A 16202-nucleotide genomic window follows, 5' to 3' on the forward strand; every position below is an offset into this window, starting at 1 on the left:
CTACTTTTCATTTGTCATTACTAAGTATCCATGTTATGATTAATAACAATACCAATATGGTCATTAAATTTGGTGAGGTTTCCAAAGGCAACCAAATTTAACCCTTAAGATGTAGATGGAACAAATTATATAGAATCTCAAGATTATACAAACAACATTCTATTGTTCATTATTTAACCATTGTTAATTATCGGATTGAAAATTAAAGTTTAAAATAATGACGCCATGCACATGAGGAACAAGTTATGTTGAATTTCAACTTCTATATATCAAAATGTCGAATAATTACAAGTGTATGTCCATATACAAAAATGGCATAAATGCCAACTCAAACAAAATGTATGTCGATATATGTAAATGTATGTCCATATACAAAATATACATGCCAACTAGACATGTAAGTATCCCAAAAAGTTCTATAACATCCTAAACCACTGATGGATCATTAAAATCGATCCTCTTCACAGCACTGCTCGTCTCTGAAGGATCCTGCACAAGAAAAATCAAACCACAATTGAGATTAGTTATATTATATAATTTACATTAAAAAAGTTAACATAAAAATCAATATACATTGAACTATAATTAAACTCTAAAACTGAATTCTTGATTACCTCATCTCCACATTTCCTCTTCATCTTGGGAGGATTCCTGGAATATGTCTTCGCTAGAGTGGGTATGTCATCAAGATTTTCGTAGACAACCTACATATGTTCACAAACATAACATTGATACAAGTTAGCATATAATTGTCGATGCTAGGAACAAATTATATCTATTAAACACAAAATAAAATAAATACATGTACCTGAGGCATCTCTTCCACTTCTTCAGGTATAGTGGGTGCAATCAATAAGGATGTGAAGCCAACAATTCTCTTTACATAAAGACGATGAGTATGTGAAACTATCAATCTATGTAGACATGTATAATAATTATAAGCTATTCAAACTCTTAATTCAATCATGTTTTCATTCAATTACCTTTCCCTTGTCTCTGACTGCACTACCAGAGCCCGAATCCCATAGTAGTGCACTCGTGCTACTTGTGTCCTACAAGAGAAATAAAATAAACATGAAAGTTACTATATAATTTAATTAATGACAATTTAAATGACGAGAATGTATGTACAATAAAAAATTTAAATGACATGGTGCAATAATATATGTACCATATACCTGTCAAGGCGAAACAAAATGGCCATCAAGGTGCCATCATGGACCCATGCTAACTCCTCCTTAGTCATCAATTGTTATATAGACCATGTATATAAACATTAGTACTTAATACTATCTTTTATAAATATTTATTTAAAATAGAATGCACTATGAAATTACAAGTCTTACCACTACATTGTAAGTGTATGATGAAGGTACCTCCTCGCCTCTAGCATGCGAGGACTCTCCAGGGTATCCTCCAGTCCCTATCATCACATCTAGTGCATCGTGCATATCATGCACCTCATAATCAGCAGTGTTCGTGGGAGGATCAATAGGCTCTCTAATAGGACCTAAGCATAGTTGCCCATACATAGCACAAGTATGCGACACATAAATATGTGGAGCTGAAGAGGACATGGTAGTGCCACTGGATCCACCACTAGCATCACTAAAAGGCTGAGCTAGTGCCCCAACTTGAGAAACCAAAAGGCTACTCAAAGAGTGAATAGCCAATATAATCTGTGACGTTTCCTCGACAATGATATCTGGATGCTATACAAGAGGTGGGGGATCAACGAGAGGACGGGGAACATATGGGCCCTATAATACTCAAACTGCCCAGGTCTATCTTGAAGCATACCTAAACCCACACCCTAGAAAGGCTTGATGTCAAAGCAGTTGACATGCTTGCCGAAAACAAACTCAGGATACATTTTTTTAATTAAATAAAATGGGACATCAAGATTATTGTTCAGTGGTCTATCAAAAACCATCCACCAGCAATCCCAAAAGTTATTTGCAATATCTTCATTTTGACACCATTTGATGGAATTTTTTGTTTTTTCACATCTACGGGTTGTCTAGTGTGGGGATTGATAAACAATGTAGCAATATCAGCTTTAGATATATCAATCTCCTTGACTTGATCATAGGTCAAGTCATCTGCATATCTAGCTCTCATGGAATCTCGCCACAAAAGAGTTGCATTGTGCTCCATGATGATGGTTTCTACATTGTTTATTATGGCATTAAGAGAATCTAACATTGGGGCTAGACGATGAATTCTAATATAAATATTTGCAATGCCCCTCAATTGGTTCAAATGTTGACCAATTAAATCTTGAATTTGGGGGGGTTTGGTAATGGAGGGTTTGCTAACAAAGGGTTTTGTGGTTATGGTGGTTGTGATTGTTCAGGATTATCATTGCTATCCCCCATTTAACCTGATTGAGTTCAAAAATTTAAATTTAATCAACAAATTTGAAAGAATAATGTATTTCAAATGAAACAACCTAGTTTCTATAAAAAAAAACTGAAAAACAAAGAAAAAATGTGAAAAATTGATAAAAAACAACAAAAGTGCAATAAAATCATACCTTAGATGACAAACAAAAGAATTGCCCCCAAATCGGATATCCGCTCAAATTAGATATTGGATTTTATGCCTTTTGTGCAGCCCATGGGTAAAATATGACCCATGGGCTGTCCCAGTGGGTATAAAAATACCCATAAGAATCGGATATTCGATTCCTAAATTTTTTTATGCCATGCGTTTTATATATAATATATAATATATAATATAATATATATAATATCATATATAATATAATATATATTTTATTAATATTGGATTTCTGATGATATCTGATTTGGTTGGGTTTTTTCTATGGCTAGATGTACTGACATCTAGGCCAAGCAAAAAGTCAACATGGATTTTTCGTGTTTTTAGGAAAGTGGGGAAGGCAATTTTTTTCATATGGCCACTTTTTGGCTCCTCATTATCCTGCACATACCCACATGTAAATGATGAACGTAGAATTTGGCATGAATGATGTGGTCATTTAAAATTTTAGATACATGCAACAACTTAGAAAACAAGGGATAGTAAAAGGTCAGTTTGCCATGGAATTTTTTGATGGAGTTTGTGAAGGTTGTGCTTTTAGAAAGCATCCTCAAGAAAAAATTCAAAAGGGGAATGCATGGAGATCCTCTTCTCCTTTAGAGCTTGTTCATTGTGATTTTATGGGTCCATTTCTAGAACCTTCCATGAGAATAACCAAATATGTTATTACATTCATTGATGATTACATATGATATACATGGGCGTGTTTTCTCAAATTCATGTTTGAAATGTTTGGGAATCTCAAGATTTTTGAAGCCTATGTAGAGAAGCAGACTAGGAAAATGATCAAGATCCTCTATATAGATAATGGGGGAGAGTATGCCAACAATGATGTTCAACATCTTTGTAATGAAGCTGGGATACAGTTTTAGAACACAGTTTTGTACACTCTGCAATAGAATGGGGTAGCTAACAGGAAGAATCGATCTTTGAAAGAGAGGGCCAATTACATATTAAATGCATGATTTCTTCCTTCCAATTGGTGGGCTAAAACAATCAACTATGCTTCATACATACAAAATAGATCTCTTCACAAATATATTTCAAGAAAAACATCTTTTGAAGCATGGAGATGCGCGCAACCAAAAGTCACAATTTTTTGTATTTTTGGATCATGCGTATGGGCACTCATTCTAATAGAAAGAAGGAAGACTTTGGAGCTTCAAATAAAATAATGCATCTCTGTTGGATATCCAAATAGTGTCAAGGGATACAAACTACTAGATCTTTCAATAGAAACGGGCTTCATTAAGAGGAGTGTTTACTTTGATGAAAATCTCCCTCATGCATCTCAAAAACAACATGCCACCAATTTTGTGCTACCTCCTTTTATGAATCTTAGAGATGATACATACAATCATTCTAATATCATTTCTAATACATTTGAATATGAATGAACATGATCATGCATATGTAGATCCACATCTAGTTCTCGATTTGGCTTCAAGTGATGATTTAGTATCCCCTAAGAGAAATCAACGAGCAGGGAGCTTAGTTGAGATATATGATGCCCCTCATGAACTCTAACCTACAGATCCTATCATTCCAATGCATGCCTATGTGGTTCTAGGATCATACCCTCAAATTTATGTAGATGCTACAGGGAATCCTCTTTGGGAAGAAGCCATGGATGAGGAGTACAACTCCCTCATTGCGAAGCAAACTTAGGACTTTGTTTCACTTCCTTCCCATCACAAGCTTGTTATATGTAAGTGGGTCTATAGGATAAAGAAAGAAAAAGGTGGATATGTGAGTAGATAAAAAGAAAGGTTGGTAGCCAAAGGATTTCAACAAGTTCATGGCATTGACCATGATGAGATATTTTCTGCAGTGGCAAAAGTGAACTCCATTTGATTGGCTCTTGTCATTGCAGTGGCAAGAAGGTGGGAGGTTCATCACATGAATGTGATGAATGCATTTCTTCATGCTGATCTTGAGGAGAAAATCTACATGGAGCAGCCACAAGGGTATGTACAAAATTCATCTTTGGTATATAGACTCAAGAAGTCCCTCCGTGGCCTCAAGCAGGCACCTGGAGTATGGTATGCAAAAATGTACTTGTATCTTCTATCTCAAACTTTCAGACGATGCATATCTGATCCAAATATTTATATGATGAGAAAATCTACCTCTCTATTGATCATAGTGATTTATGTAGATGATCTACTAACAACAAGCAGTTCAACTACAACCATTGCTAGAATTAAAACTGCTTTTCATGACAAATTTTCCATGACAGACATGGGTCTCCTGTACTTTTTCCTTGGACTTGAAATTAACCAAAATGAATCAAGAATCAAAGTTGCTCAATCCAAGTATGCCAGATATTTCCTAGTTCGATTTCACATTATTGACTGTAAGACATTAGCCACACCTTTCCTATGGGGGTAAAACTTGAAGATGGCGAAGATACATCATTGGTTGATTGCACTCAGTACTGAAAACTTGTGGGGAGTCTTATTTATCTTACTCTCATCCACATCTCTCATATGTAGTGGGGTTTGTTTCTAGATACATATAGGAGCCACCAGAGCTACATTGGAAAGATGTGAAGCGTATACTTTGATATGTTCAGGGAACCATCAGCTATGAGATTCACTATTCAATAGTATGTACTTTTGAACTCATTGGCTACATTGATTCTGATTGTGCAGATTATAGCATTGATCATTTGTCAACTTCAGGATATGTTCTTAGTTTGGGATTTGGCTCCATTTGTTGGTCAAGTAAGAAGTAATTTTCCATTACTTTATCATTAGAGAAGTCGAATATAGTGATGTAGTCAATGTTATTGTTCAAGCTATTTGGTTGTAGAACTTCCTCACTAAGCTCGGTATATTGAAGTTTTGCATAGATCTAGTACAGTGACAGTGAACCAAACACATCGAGATCCACATGCACTACATCTACGGATTGATACATGACGGGGCTACTGATTTGAAGTAGTGTCCTACTTCTGAACAAATTGCTAACATCTTCACAAAGACTTTCATTGAGCAGAAGTTTTATATTCTACGAGACCTTCTTGGGGTGAAGGATGAGTGTATAGTTTAAGGGGAGGGGGTGGGGGGTGGTTGTTCCCACTAGGTTTTCCCTCTTTCCTCTTCCTTTCCTTACTTTTTAATTTCCTTAGTTAGACTTAAGGAGGGGTGTTAGCACTCATAATATTTTTTATCTCCTTGTTTTATGAGATTTTCATTATCCATATTTTATCGATGATCATCGTAGCTTCTGTTTTATTCCCATGAGTCAGATAAAACTGTTGTTGCTTAGTTGTTAAGCTAACTACACAATATCTCTATTTTTTTTCAATTTTATTCCTGTTTTTCCTTCGTTTTTTTTGTTTTGATGAAGGTTTATCAATTGTAATTTCATTCCTTGTAAATTATTGAAACAATTATTCTCATTCTTGCTCATAAATTTTCTCTATTCTGCAAGTTTACATTTATTTTTTAAAACTTTGTCATGCAGGTTTAGATAAAATTTTACATTCACTTGGTGTTGTTAGATATAGTGTTTATTGTGTGTTGTGTTAGAATTCCTGTTAGATGTCACTCACAAATTTATACATTCTATTTTCACAATACAACTTTTCCTAAATTTTATGGATCTGCATAATTTTACTTGATAAAACACTTATAACAAGAAGAATACACAATCAACAACCATGATCTGCATTCTTTGCGCATAGCCAATCATCATTGGTTCATTATCAAATTATAAAACTGCAAAACTGCAAAATGCCAAATTATTTAAATTTCTGGATTGTTTCAATTTTGGTGTTGTGTGCCTCTACCAAGTAGAGGAAGCCTCCAAAAATAGGCGTATGCCGCTTTGAATGGCCAGCACAAGGTATTCTTTAGTAAAAGGCGAAAGAATAGTTCGCTCTATGCTTACCACGCAGCTCCATAAGAGATTGACACTATCACTGGATTATATATATCATCTTCATTCATATGACATTACTTACAGAAAGCAATGCGGGACTATATCTAAAATACAAATGGCATTTGTCAAAGCTTCAAAATTGACAAGTGGAATACAACGGTGCTTGCTCAACATTTTGATTCAGTTGTAACTTTGTCAAAAATGTATGCGTTTGAACATTCTATTCTTTAAAAAATGCCTCCATATTTATAATGGTGAATCCATCCAGTTTCTTTGTGTATTGAATGAAGATCAATAGCTCAGTTGGGACAGTGTCAGACTGAAGATTTTAAGGTGTGACTCTTTACCTATACATATTACAAATCTGTGAAGACCAAAGGACTAATTTGGAAGTTTAAATAGCTTTGGTTCTCTTTGTCACTCTTTGGTTCCTATGGGTGAGTGATGAAAATTATAATATGATATTTTTTCATATGGGCTTTGTGCTTTAACACTGAAGTTAATAATCATTGTAGAAAAGTTGGGCATGATGTTACTATTTTTGAAAGGTAAGAAAGATCACTATGCCTAGAAGAAAAAAGAGCCTGACCCGAAGGTTACCTCCTCCTTTTATGAGGCCTCGAAGGATGAAAACTTACTGGAAATGGTACGAAAGGTTGTTCGAAGATGGATTTTCTGTTTAATTCTACGAGGGCTATTGATGATGCTGCTAGTGCTCCCCCTTGTCTCCAAAGAAAAATAAAAGCATGAAGATGAAGACATGAAGAATCACTCCACAAAATTCCCGAAGATGGATGTCGCGTTTAAGATTGGTAAGCACAAAGAAGAGAACATAATTATGTTATGCCTGGATGTCAAGGAAATAATGTTAGGAGAAATGGATATTAACTTTCTCTTTGTGGCATATTTGTCCTTAAGGTCTTATTGAGAAAACAATTCATAAGTTATTATCATTCTAATGAGATACAATACTAGTCTATATCAAGTTGTAAGATGTCATTACAAGGTTGTAATTCAGAGAAAGGCTCAGAAGATTTCATCACGATGCTTGACTCACACAGTTGCTTTCTCTATTGATGATATAATCTATGGTTCCTATGGTTCACAATATTATCATATTGTGACCAAGTCTATGTGTGATTTATTTTCAGTATTATTTTGAACTTCTTTTGATACATCAATGCATATATCTTGGCATTTTATAATTATTACCAGGCTTTATTTACAAAGGACACATTGATTTGGAGTTAGTCTTGACTAGCCTTGCTTACATTGCCTTACACAACCGATAGTGCTTTATTGGTTTATTTGGAAAGTCTGTGACAAGCAATAATCACATGCATATATATTATATTTGACACTTGATTTAGTCATAGTGCCACTAGGACAGTAGAATGATGTGTTGACGGCCTTTGTATGAATTGGCATATTATTATATATATGTCACATGTTTTTGTGAATAGACAACGTGGTGTAAATGTTATAATGGTGTCGAGCCTTGTTAAGATGACACTCGGGTTTTAATGATGACTTACGGATCATGGACAATCATCTTGGTAGTCACGTGGACAGTGACATTGGTATGGACAGGTTATATGGCATATGATTTGGCAATTATCTTGTCGATGATATTCTTATTAGTCACATGGTTATCTTGTCGGACATGAAATGATTTTATGTTTTTGCAAAGGGCTCAATATTTGGCAAAGGAAAATAAGGCGATAGTCATTGTTCATCATATTGTTTTTGTTCAAATGAAACCCTAGCCACCACTGCTCACTTTGCATATCATGGAGACACTTCATTGAAGCTTGTTGAAGACAAGGAAGAGATAATACAACAGTTGTTGACTCAGTCGAGCTGAAACAGGAGGTTTCGAACAGCTTCAATATAGTTTTTCTTTTGACTGTTGGCTGACTTAAAAAGAGGTAGATTCTTGACATGCTTTCTGTCGATTCATAATGGAAAATGAAAATAGTTTTGTTTCGTTGTTTCTTCAGTTGGAAATGATATTTCGAGTTAGGGAAAAAATCTTGTATATCGTTGTGATTTGTTTTGAACAAAATGATGAAAATGGTTAGGGGTAACTATGTTCAATTTCTGTTAACTCGAATCTTTTCACAAGGGTTTTGATTCAGTTAAAAGGAAGTTTTGAGAAACTGCAACACTTCTTCTTTCTGTGTATATATGAATGGCTTCTTGCCATTATTCTGTTACACGTGTTGTTGAAAAACAGAGACTGCAGATTTAAGGGTTTCTTTGAAATATCTTTATATTGCAAAAATAAGGTTTTTGAAAGAACATTATTATCTGGTTCCATACAGAGTATTCTTTCTAATTGCAGAATATTTTGTAATCAAGTAATAGAAAATATAGTACCTATTTGTAATGGGCTATAATGTAGATTATTCTGATGTATACTATTAAGATGTTGTGATTGCAAAAATATTTGCAATTACAGGACCTTGATAGTTTACACTGTTTATTGAGAAACATTGTAAGGGGTTGGTGCTCCTATAGAAGTTGGTGCATCTGAGTTTAGGTTTTGAGTTGGTGCTCTTTGAATGAATAAAAGAACAATTTTACAAGTGGTTTTTTATATCCCATGAGGATTTTTCCACTCAGGAAAATAACTTATGAATTACAACCTTGTAATGACATCTTACAACTTGATATAGACTAGTATTGTATCTCATTAGAATGATAATAACTTATGAATTGTTTTCTCAATAAGACCTTAAGGACAAATATCCCACAAAGAGAAAGTCGATATCCATTTCTCCTAACATTATTTCCTTGACATCCAGGCATAACATAATTATGTTCTCTTCTTTGTGCTTACCAATCTTAAACGCGACATCCATCTTCGGGAATTTTGAGGAGTGATTCATCATGTCTTCATCTTCATGCTTTTATTTTTCTTTGGAGACAAGGGGGAGCACTAGCAGCATCATCAATACCCCTCGTAGAATTAAACAGAAAATCCATCTTCGAACAACCTTTCGTACCATTTCCAGTAAGTTTTCATCCTTCGAGGCCTCATTAAAGGAGGAGGTAACCTTCGGGTCAGGCTCTTTTTTCTTCTAGGCATAGTGATCTTTCTTACCTTTCCAAAATAGTAACATCATGCCCAACTTTTCTGCAATGATTATTAACTTCAGTGTTAAAGCACAAAGCCCATATAAAAAATTATCATATTATAATTTTCATCACTCACCCATAGGAACCAAAGAGTGACAAAGAGAACAAAAGCTATTTAAACTTCCAAATTAGTCCTTTGGTCTTCATAGATTTGTAACGTGTATAGGTAAAGAGTCACACCTTCAGATCTTCAGTCTGACACTGTCCCAACTGAGCTATTGATCTTCAATCAATACACAAAGAAATTGGATGGATTCACTATTATACAATGAGAACATGTGTCTACTACAAATCCACCATTAAATACATGCAGATTTCTTTTATATAAGTAGAAGCCTTTAGCATACTCTTAAGAAGTTTGGATATGGCTTAATAATCTATTGAATCTTATTTTTGTATAGGTTGTATATGATGTAAATAGTGGTTTATTTGTAAATGGTTATATGTTCTATAGTGTAGCATTAGATGAAAATTATGACCCTATGTGGTCCACATGTGGTCTTATTGTAGATAAGAAATACTATTAGTGAAATTAGAATTCTATATTTCTTTTTGTATTCAAACTTAATATAAAAATAATTATAATTGCATTTATAGAGGTGGATCTAGCCATATGTGGTAGTTACAAATTATATTGGAAGACTATTCATTTTAGGGGTCCATTTTAGAATTGGGGCACAATTGGGCTTGCATGCCTTTCCACATTGATGTAAGGAACACAAGTTTGCATGTTGTTTGGATCCATCGAAAGAGTAATGTAGCACTTAGTATTGACCAAATTTGTTTGGTTGTGGGTTACACATCCATGTGAAGGTCATGTGGTCATTTATGAATTTATTTTTATTTTTATAGGTTATCCATGATGTGGGAAATATGGTTTTTGCAAATGAATTTGACCCTTGTTTTGAGATACCATAGTGGTATTCTCATCCCAACTCTTCTAGAAATTGGGTATTTGTGGTAAGTGTGACAGTTACCTCCTTGAACATCAAGTGAAAGGTTTTGGGTTATGTTCTACTTCTAAATAAGTAATGTAAGCATTAAATAGTATCATCTCACTTATATATCTAAGACAAAACTATCTGCCATTTGCATGGCAACTAATATGAGATCTAGATTATGAAGGTTGCATTGATGGTGGTTTTTAAATTTTTTTCTTATCTAAATCTTACCCAACATCATAAATCAATAGGAAAATGGTCATCAATAATACTAGTATGAAATCAAAAATTTATTATAAAATGTTTTGATTAGATTAACACTGGAAGGACCTTGACCCGTAACAAGAAAACCATCAAGGTAAAAAATAAAATCTCACGAGAGGTAAGATTGAGAAGGAGGAGTAGAGAGAGGAAGCTTTTGACCAAATCTAGGAAACAATGGGAGATGAGTCCTAGCCTTGTACAACAAAATTCTCTTTCATCAACCTTGAAAGAGTAAGGGGAAAAGGAGAAGGACCTTTCCTCCTTTGACAAACAACTGTCCAAGTAATATTGTCATCCTTCTCCCCAAAATAAAGGAGATGAGAGGTGATGCCCCAAGTGGAGGGTCAACAACAACAGAAGTGGGGCATTTTGATGAATCTAAGCATTTTAATTCGTATTTGTAAATATTAATAAATTCCACATATCAAATCCATGTATACCAGTTCACATCCCATGAAATGAGTGTTGATTCCATTGATATAGGGTTGCATATATGGATAACAAATGTGAGCATAAAATATCATAACATTTATGATATTTTTTTCATTTTTGATATGGAATTTTTAAATAAAAAATAAAAAATAAGATGTTTAGCACATTTGTAGGGTCACTTGCATTGATTCAAGCGTGAAATTTCTTAAGACGTGTACAGATATGGCCTTTATGGTGTTGTACCATGGTGACATATCGAAAGCTCTCTCTAGGGGTGAATATGTAAAATAAAATTTTCTTTCACATTTTTACCCTCCTATATGTAGTTAGGACATATGTTCCATTTTATTAAACGTTTACCCTAATCACCTATCATTGACACATTATGATATTACTCATGGTGACTAGTATTTTTAATGATTACATGATACATTGGCACACTTTATGAGTTGCATGACCACAATGAGCATTACATTCATTGATTCTTTTCAAAAAGAGTAATTTCACAGTATTTAAATCCTTTTCTCACTATTCACTCTACATAAATTAATTCCTTGCCACGTTATCAAACTAAATCGCTTTTTCACTTGATTACTCCACATGTCTTCACACTCACATATTTAGTTGAGACAATTCTTTAAGACCATTCTACATATCACTATTCACATTCTTTACCTTTTTTAGACATGATTAGTTGTGCTCAAATGATATCCATTGCAATTATTGTTGGTGTTTCCTTGTTACTAGGTGCATCTCATTCCCTTCTCTTTACAAACTTGCGTGTTAATCGTATATTATTGTCTTACATTATTATTGTGTCTAAGTGAGGTTTTGTATTGACATTTACTAGTATATCTATATTTTAAAAATATAGGTAAATTATGTCGAGAGATATCTTATAATAGAAAAGAATCTGACTATTGCAACAATATTGGTAGTATACAAGAGTTTCAAAAATACGGCTAATAATAGTGTTGCTTAGGTATGTACTAGCATTATCTTCGCTACTTGATTTTATTGATTGTTCCCTTTTAAATATTATGACACTCTTCCACTATCATTTGAATGTAACAGTTTCATATAGTTGAAGACAAGTAGGAGGGTTCTATTTTATTTGGAGTAATAAAATAACACCTCCACAAAAACCAAAGATGGCATATTTCATGCATTTACCTGTCATTTGCATGTCAAATTGTTTCAAAATTAAATTTTTATTTACGGACACATTTTGATATTTTGATGTCATTGTAGATGCCTCTCGACATAATTACACGTACCTAATTTGAAATTATATTTAGTACATATGCTTGATCCACTTTACATAATATCATTTTCCTCACTTTCCCTCACCTCCAATTTTTTATATCCTATGACACATGGTACTAGTGTTGAAGTGGATTGATTCTGAGAGGGGGGGTGAATCAAAATCAATAGAAATTTTGACTCAACTTGCACAAATCACAAATTTAAAACTTTAACACACTTCGACATTTGATATGAACATTCAACAAATATGCAGGCCAATGAACCAACTTAACATGATGATTGATTTACGCATGTGCAGTTGACTGTTCAATACATGTAAACTAAATAATCCTTAAATGCTTATATTTGAACCTGAATTTGACAATAAAAAACTTGAACACAAAATGAATTGCAGATTTAATGATAGTGAATGGAAATTGCATTGACAGGATAACAAATGAATTTCAGATTGCAAAACATTTGAGTTACAAAATTATGGACAACTTTGCATAATGTCAGATCATATCAACTAATGAAACAAATTGAAACAATTTAACACATGACACAAAAGTTTCATAACTGGAAAACCTTCTTGGGGTAGAAAAACCACTCTTCAAATAGATCCTTTTATAAACTGAAAGAGCACCAACTCTGTACACTGAATTTAGAAGTATCAAACTTCAAGGAGCACCAACCCCTATGTCTCATACAATGCTAGGAAAACAACTCAAGTTACAATCACTGATAAACTTATAATTACAATATATTTTGCAATCACAAAATTATCAATGAATGAAACGAGTTTGAGGTAATATCAATAAATCCAACTACACAAGATTGCCAATAAAGCTTTTCAAATCTCTGTGTAACAACCAGATAATCTTCTTTCACAATACTCTGCCTTTTGTAGTGGAACAAAACCCATTTTTTTTCATAATATTTCAGTCAAGGTGCTAATATAATATCTTTGTTTTTATTCAAGCTTCGTCATCTTTTTCTGCAAAAATGTGTCTCTTAATGACATTGCCAGTAAACCATATGTCTTCAAACTGTAACCCTCGTATAGGGTTACCAAACCCTAACTAGGGTCTGAGAAAACTGAATCAAAAACCAATTATCTGCCAAGGAAGAAACTGTTTTTAATGAACAAACCCTTATTGCCTTCCTTCTATTTCCATTTTCAAGTAGAACTGTAAAATGAATTTAAAATGGAATACTAATTCTTTCTGTTCGAAATAACCCTCTTTCATTTTTTTCAATTTTGGAAGAAATAAATCTTTCAAAATAAACAAGCATAAATTCGCTTTGTATAAACTGAAAGCGTAAATTGAAAAACTTTTAAAAATGCTTTCCTTTTCGTTTTAGATTCGAAGGAATCAAATCCCAAAATGATTTTACCTTCAGAAAAAATCATGAACCAAAAAGATTTTACCGGTTTACCAAAGCAGAAAAACATAGCCCCACAAAATCTGCATGTCCCCAAATCTTCGGCCAAAGAGAACAACAGCTGAATCTCCAAAGTCTGTTGCTCGTCATAACTGAAACCCAAAACCAGCGACCAAGAAAACTTCTCATAGTAACTGTCACAAAGATTTTCATGGCGACAGCCATGTTTAGGGTTCGAACAACTCAAAATGAAATGCCTTTGTTATATCGAATTGCTATTTGCCCTATATCAAATAGTTTGCCGTATTGAAACCTCATTTGGAGTCCACAAAATAAACATCGAAAACCACCACCGACAACACTAATAAAAGTGCTTTCCTTTTTTAAACAAAACTTTAATATCCGCAATGAAAATGAAAGAATGCCATTAGCACTATGTGCTATACAAAATAATAATCTAAGAATGCCGATGCTATGAAATGTGACCATGCACTATAAAGTGCTAACAAAATGGATAATCACTAGAAAGGGGCAACGACTAGATAGAACTTCCATGATCTGCAATCTTTAGCAAAACAAAAACATTGCTTGTTCATTACCAAATTCTAAAACTGCAAAATTTAAATAAAATTTCAAATTATTTTAAATTTGTAGAATGTTTCAGTTTTGGTGATGTGGGCCTCCTCTCAGCAGAGGAAGCCTCCAAAAATAGGCGTATGCCGCTTTGAATGGCCAACACACGTTATTCTTTAGTAAAAGGCGAAAGAATAGTTCGCTCTGTGTTTACCACGCGGCTCCGTAAGTGATTGGTTGAAACACTGGATTATATATATAGCATCTCCATTCACATTCCTCTACACAAAGAAACGAATGTGGGACTATATCTCAAATACAAATGGCATTTCTCAAAGCTGCGAAATTTGCAAGAAGTGGAATACAAGGGTGCATGCTCAACATTTTGATTCAGTTTTAACTCGTCAGAAATGTCTGCGTTTGAAAAGTCTCTTCTTTACAAAATGCTTCTCTCTATTTATAATGGTGAATCCATCCATTTTCTCTGTGTATTGACTGAAGATCAATAGCTCAGTTGGGACGGCGTCATACTGAAGATCTGAAGGTGTGACTCTACTTATATATAGCTACACCTATATTACAAATCTGTAAGGACTAAAGGACAATTTTCCAAGTTTAAATGCTTGCTCTTTCACTCTTTAGTTTGTATAGGTGAGCGATGAAAATTTTAATATAATATTCTATTCATATGTGTTTTGTGCTTTCACACTGAAGTTAATAATATTCAAGAACAACATTTGGCAATATACAATTTGTAATGTGTGGATCTTGGTTCAATTTTGTTTATATATGTCTCTACAATTTTAACAAATTTAGAGGTGAAGGTCTCACAAGATTTTGTGTCTAAAGGGAATTAAATTTCATCCTATGTAAAGTTCCTTCTCATGCTAGAAACATGTGTATGATATCTAGTAAAGATGGGTTATTTGTTTTAATAATATTTTAGACCTCTATAGAACCTTTAATCATATGACTTAATATATGGATATGGTTGTAAACTATAATTATATTTGGAGAAACCACTACGATGAATAATCAATAATTATGTTCTGAGTATTTACTTACAAAAAGTAGCATACATATAATGTAACTCACACACTACATTATCAATCATGTGAAAGATTTTTGAAAGCTTTCATTCTTTTTATCATGAAAAATTATATACAATTGAACGATTATTCAAACAATCATATGGGTCTCCTCATATTCATAGCATTTTCCCTTTGCAATAAACTTAAGTATGAGTACAATCCATGAAAAGTACGAGTACAATTCATAACTTTAGAATTAGCTATAAATATTATAATAAGGAATGCTCCAGGATAACTTTCTTTACTAAGAGTATATAGAGGGACATGGTGTGACACCATGTATTTTTTTATGAATTCTAAATCACTTTAGCATCTTAACAATTTTCATAATATTACAAGATGTCTTTTTTGTTATGAGAACTCAACTAATATAAATCTATATTATTTTAAAAAAAAAAAATTAGGGTAAACACTTTTGGTAGAGAGCTATGAACTATTGAGGTCACAAATGGAGGACCTCATCCCATTTAAACATTTAACAGTAGCACCTCAATGGGGTTTCAACCTTGATAGCAAGAACAACAACACCTCAACTTAACCATCACAGCATGCTAATGCCAACAATAGAAATCTATAACTTCTATTTTTTAATTTTTTTTTTTAATAATCTATGGATTTGGTACATTTGATGAAGTCTAAGATGTATAAATGTTTTCTTCTAAATGGATGTTCATTATCT

General features: G+C 33.4%; 1 long non-coding RNA gene and 2 other non-coding genes across 3 annotated transcripts; all 3 read right to left on the bottom strand.

Moving 5' to 3' along the window:
• Positions 1 to 6352: 6352 nt before the first annotated feature.
• LOC131062839 (U5 spliceosomal RNA) lies at positions 6353 to 6468 on the bottom strand. The gene has a single exon (XR_009110969.1). It is a non-coding gene; the product is annotated as a U5 spliceosomal RNA (small nuclear RNA).
• A 6617-nt stretch (positions 6469 to 13085) lies between these two features.
• Positions 13086 to 14394, bottom strand: LOC131062818 (uncharacterized). Its single transcript, XR_009110965.2, has 2 exons — positions 13906 to 14394; positions 13086 to 13591 (listed from the first exon to the last, which is right to left on the bottom strand). It is a non-coding gene; the product is annotated as an uncharacterized LOC131062818 (long non-coding RNA).
• A 145-nt stretch (positions 14395 to 14539) lies between these two features.
• On the bottom strand, positions 14540 to 14655 carry LOC131062838 (U5 spliceosomal RNA). Its single transcript, XR_009110968.1, has one exon. It is a non-coding gene; the product is annotated as a U5 spliceosomal RNA (small nuclear RNA).
• Positions 14656 to 16202: the final 1547 nt, after the last annotated feature.

The sequence above is a fragment of the Cryptomeria japonica genome, chromosome 10, assembly GCF_030272615.1.
Source record: "Cryptomeria japonica chromosome 10, Sugi_1.0, whole genome shotgun sequence".
NCBI classification, from domain to species: domain Eukaryota; kingdom Viridiplantae; phylum Streptophyta; class Pinopsida; order Cupressales; family Cupressaceae; genus Cryptomeria; species Cryptomeria japonica.